Genomic DNA, 6,000 nt, shown 5'->3' with positions numbered 1-6,000 from the left:
GGAGCCATTGGTTCCAGCTGCTGCCAATCAAATCCTGTGAGTAGGGGTGGGGCCAAACCATGCTGTGTGTGTGTCTATAGATGCATACAGCCCTGCTCAGGAGCAAGCCTACAGGTGTGCCCCCTTAGTAAGTGAATTTCTATGGTGGCACACAGAGAAGAGGAGAAGCCAAGAGTTCGGGCGGGGGACCTTGGAAGAGAAAGGTCAGACAGTAGTGGGAGCCATTGGCTCCAGCTGCTGTCAATCAAATCATGTGTCGAGGGGCGAGGCCAATCCACGCTGTGTGTCTATAGATGCACACAGCCCGGCTCGGGAGCAAGCCCGCAGGTGTGCCCCCTTAGTAAGTGGATTTCTATGGTGACACACAGAGAAGAAGAGGAGCCAAGAGTACTGGTGGACCCCAGAAGGTGAAGTTCAGACAGGAGTGGGAGCCATTGGCTCTAAGTGCTGCTGTCAGTCAAATCCTGTGAGGAGGGGGTGGGGTAAAGCCATGCTGTGTGTCTCTATAGAAGCACACAGCCTGGCTCAGGAGCAAGCCTGCAGGTGTGCCCTCTTATTAAGTGGATTCCTATGGTGGCACACAGAGAAGAGGAGGACCCCAAAAGACGAGGATTGGGACTGCTCTGTGCAAAACCATTACAGAACCGGTAAGTATGACATAAAAAAAAATATTCTTTACAACTGCTTTAAATTTGGTTTGGATTGGTATGCGCTCCCTAGGGCAGTGCCCACCCATCTGCTCCCCAGGGCAGAGCCCACCCATCTGCTCCCCAGGGCAGAGCCCACCCATCTGCTCCCCGGGGCAGTGCCCACCCATCTGCTCCCCGGGGCAGAGCCCACCCATCTGCTCCCCAGAACAGAGCCCACCCATCTGCTCCCCAGAACAGAGCCCACCCATCTGCTCCCCAGGGCAGTGCCCACCCACCCCACATGCTATTTTTTTGACACCTCCTTGCTTATTATCCCAGAAAATGGGCATTTTTAGATTGATTTCAGTGGGGCTCCGGTTCAGCATCCAGACTTCTCTGAAGTTCCCCAGAGTAGACTCCGGGCAGTCGGGCCGATCCCTAGAAGTTTCATTCAGTGTAGAGACTTCATTCAGTGTGGAAGTTTCATTCCATGTAGAGGTTTCATTCAGTGTAGAGGTTTCATTCAGTGTAGAAGTTTCATTCCATGTAGAGGTTTCATTCAGTGGGATTGATTTTAGTGGGGCTCCGGTTCGGCATCCAGACTTCTCTGAAGTTCCCCAGAGTGGACTCCGGGCAGTCGGGCCGATCCCTAGAAGTTTCATTCAGTGTAGAGACTTCATTCAGTGTAGAAGTTTCATTCCATGTAGAGGTTTCATTCCGTGTAGAGGTTTCATTCCGTGGAGAGGTTTCATTCCGTGTAGAAGTTTCATTCCATGTAGAGGTTTCATTCAGTGGGATTGATTTTAGTGAGGCTCCGGTTCGGCATCCAAACTTCTCTGAAGCTCCCCAGAGCGGACTCGGCAGTCGGGCCGATCCCTAGAAGTTTCATTCCGTGTAGAGGTTTCATTCCGTGTAGAGGTTTCATTCCGTGTAGAGGTTTCATTCCGTGTAGAGGTTCAGTGGGATGAAGCGTGTCTGCGGTGAATGGCCCCCTTCCATGTATGTGCAGTATGATGGGTATGTGTTGCAGGAGCTGCCATATGGATGTTTTCTCTCTCAGAGCCACAATCCAATGTGCATCTGTTCCATGCATGGTGTGCGGCGCGGATCACACGCAGAGAACACGCTCATGGCTGGGAGAACGCAGAGATATTGTCACACTTCTGTCCTCTGTTGATTTACACATTCGCTATTTTGGGGATTCTTCAAGGGATTGCACGCTTCAGTGAATGCTGCCAAGTGTCTGGGGCCCTTTAACTGTCAGATGGGAGATGAGCCATTAATCAATAGAGCAGAAGAGTCTGGGGAAGGGGGGGGATCGCCATGGTGGGAGGGGGGGATCGCCATGGTGGGGAGGGGGGATCGCCATGGTGGGGAGGGGGGATCGCCATGGGGGGGGGGGGGCCGCAGGGAAGACATCCAATTCTGACGGTTTTTTGCTGTAATTACTGCAATGATCTCGGACACGGAGAAGGAAGGAATTGCTCCGGAGGACTTTGTAAGAGATGTAAAAACATTTCTCTTCCATCGATCTATTATATGTGACAATGAAAAGGATACAATGTGAGCGGAATGGGAATAATACAATGAGGAAAAAAAAAAAAAAAAAAAAAAAGAGAATTAAAAAGAAGGCCATAAGGGCCGGGCGGATCCTTAACCCTTTCATGGTCAAAACAAACCTTCACTTCAGTTTCAAAGTAGCTCACATTATTTTTTATTTTTTTGAACAATCATTTTTATTGAGGTTTTTTAAAAAAAATTTAACTCAATAAAATAAATGAACAATAAATAATAATAATGGTAAATAGGTGGGGGGGGGGGGGGATGAAACGATAAATGCTTTGATAATAAGCTAAGGTTTTAATGAGTTTGTTTGTATAACTTGTTTATCTGAAAAATTAATAAATATTTAAATTAAAATAATAATAATAATTAATCCCTAACCTTAACCCCCCAACTCTTAAAAAATTTAAATAAAATATTATTAATAATAATAATAATAATAATAATAATAATAATAAAAATAAATGTTATGTGTATTGTATTGTTACTGCTTGCCATACGTTTGCGTGTTTTTATGTCCCTTGCTTTGTTCTACTTATGTACAATTTCAATAAACGCAACTGTTAAAAAAAAAAAATAATAATAATAAACACCCTAACACAAAGTAAATAATAATTATTATTTTATTTATTTCCCGTACTTGTATAGCGCCGTCAATTTACACAGCGTTTTACATCTATATTGTACATTCACATCAGTCCCCGCCCCCGAGGAGCGTACAATCTAAGGTCCCTAACTCACATTCATACATACACATAATAGGGACAATTTAGACAGGAGCCAATTAACCTACCAGCATGTCTTTGGAGTGTGGGAGGAAACCAGAGTACACGGAGGAAACCCACGCAGGCACAGGGATTTATATTATTATTATTTATGTTATTATTATTTTATTATTATTATTCATAATTTAATATATTTTTTTTTTAGTGGTAGGGTTAATTATTATTTATTTGATTTAATTTAGTATTATTGTAATGTATTTTTGTATTTATTTTACATTTATTTATTCACATAGTATTTTTTTTTTTTTCATTTGAGCAGAAAAACACAAAAACGCACGAATACGCAAAAAAACCTGCAAACCGCATGTTTCCATTCATTTCTATGGAAATAAAGACGCTGAAAAAATGCACAGATCTGCCCGATTCGGGCAACAAAAAAAACTCCAGGACTTGTCTGAGCTTCAGGCGATGTGAACCATCTCCATGGAGAATAATTGATTTTTTTTTTTTTTTTCTCCTCAAGCTTGAAGTTACAAATGGCTGAGATATGAACGGGGCCTTGTGGTAGGACCGTGTCACTTCCTCCGTGGCTGATTCCTGGTGGCTCTGCTCATGTGCAGAAGACGCCTGTAGAGATCCGTGTATTCCGGTCACTGGAAGTCTTTGTAACATATTTTATTTCTGCCCCAATAACAAGTGGAGAGCGCGGCTCTGCTGGATAATTGCATCATACACTCAGTGGTCAGGAAAAGGAGAGCGCCGTCCCGGGCTGATCCGCCGCAGCTGGTGAGAGCTGTCTGTGCCAGTGCTAGAGACGCTACAAGAGTTTTGCGGCGTCACATCCGAGCCTTCCAAACCCGCGCCATTTCCACATATCATCATTGCAACATTGTCTTTCTTGTTGTTGGTGGTGGGAAATAATTGTATCGTTTTTAATCTCTAGTTACATTGTATGAATTTAGTGCTCGTATGCTATAGTGCGGATTTTTGTGTCATTCTGTGTATAAGGCCCCGCCCACATATCAGGTACCAGGAACATGCATGTCCACTCTGTGTAAGGCCCCACCCACATATCAGGTACCAGGAACACGCGTGTCCACTCTGTGTAAGGCCCCGCCCACATATCAGGTGCCAGGAACGCGCACACCTGCTCTGTGTATAAGGCCCCGTTCACATACAGTGAAGGAAATGCGTATTTGCTCCCCTGCTGATGCTGAATGTTCGCCCCTCACACAGAAATGATCGGTCTAACAATGGAATGTTCGCCCCTCACACAGAAATGAGCAGTCTAACAATGGAATGTTCGCCCCTCACACAGAAATGATCGGTCTAACAATGGAATGTTCGCCACCTCACACAGAAATGATCGGTCTAACAATGGAATGTTCGCCCCTCACACAGAAATGATCGGTCTAACAATGGAATGTTCGGTGTAACACTGAGAGACAGAATACAACAACAAATTCAGCAGAAATGCGTCTAACAAATGATGACGGATCTGCATGTTCATGAGGGAAAGAAGGATTTGATCCCCTATCATTCAGCAGGATTTCTGGCTCCCAGGTGTCTCTCATACAGGTAACAAGCTGAGATTAGAAGCAGTCTCTTAAAGGGAGTGCTGCTAATCTCATTGTGTTACCTGTATAAAAGACACCTGTCCACAGGAGCAATCAAACCATCAGATTCCAAACTCTCCACCATGGCAAAGACCAAAGAGCTGTCCAAGGATGTCAGGGACAAGATGGTAGACCTACACAAGGCTGGACTGGGCTACCAAACTATGGCCAAGCAGCTTGGTGAGAAGGTGACAACAGTTGGTGCAATCATTCACAAATGGAAGAAACACAAAACGAGTGTCAGTCTCCCTAGGTCTGGTGCACCATGCAAGATCTCCCCTCGTGGAGTGTCAATGATCATGAGAACAGTGAGGAATCATCCCAGAACTACACGTGAGGATCTTGTCAATGATCTCCAGGCAGCTGGGACCACAGTCACCAAGAAAACAATTGGTAACACACTATGTCGACAAGGACTGAAATCCTGCAGTGCCCGCAATGTCCCTCTGCTCAAGAAAGCACATGTCCAGGCCCGTCTGAAGTCTGCCACTGAACATCTGAATGATGCAGAGGAGGACTGGTGGGAAGTGTTGTGGTCAGATGAGACCAAAATCCAGCTCTTTGGCATCAACTCAACTCGCCGTGTTTGGAGGAGAAGGAATGCTGCCTATGACCCCAAGAACACCATCCCAACTGTGAAACATGGTGGTGGAAACATTCTGCTTTGGGGGTGTTTTTCTGCTAAGGGGACAGGACAACTGCACCGCATCAAAGGGACGATGGACGGGGCAATGTACCCTCAAATCTTGGGCGAGAACCTTCTTCCCTCAGCCAGGGCATTGAAAATGGGTGGTGGATGGGTGTTCCAGCATGACAATAACCCAAAACACACGGCCAAGGCAACAAAGGAGCGGCTCAAGAAGAAGCACATTAAGGTCCTGTAATGGCCTAGCCGGTCTCCAGACCTTAATCCGAATACTTATTTCCCTCATGAACATCCAGCCACCTCCTGTACAATGCCTACAGCTCCCAAACATCAACTGTATTATGCCCGCAGTCCCTAGCCATCTCCTGTCCCATGCTTACAGTCCTTAACAATCTCCTGTACCATGACTGCAGTCTCTAACCATCTCTTAAACCATTCCTGCAGTCCACGAACATCTCCTTTACCATTCCTGCAGTCCCCAACCATCACCTGTACCATGTCTGCGATTTACAACCATCTCAATTTTCATGCCTACAGTTCCCAAACATCTCCTCTACTAGGCCCGCAGTCCTTAACATTCTCCTGTACTATGCCTGCAATCCCCAACCATCTCCTGTACCATGCCTGCAGTCTCCAACCATCTCCTGTACCATGTCTGCAGTCTCCAACCATCTCTTGTACCATACCTGCAGTCTCCAACCATCTCCTGTACCATGTCTGCAATCCCCAACCATCTCCCGTACCATGCCTGTAGCCCCCAACCATCTCCTGTACCATGCCTGTAGCCCCCAACCATCTCCTGTATCATGCCTGCAGTCTCC

Source organism: Staurois parvus, unplaced genomic scaffold, assembly GCF_062004578.1.
Source record: "Staurois parvus isolate SC_StPar_1 unplaced genomic scaffold, SC_StPar_1.0 ptg002262l, whole genome shotgun sequence".
Lineage (NCBI taxonomy): Eukaryota > Metazoa > Chordata > Amphibia > Anura > Ranidae > Staurois > Staurois parvus.
This window is presented reverse-complemented; position numbering follows the sequence as displayed.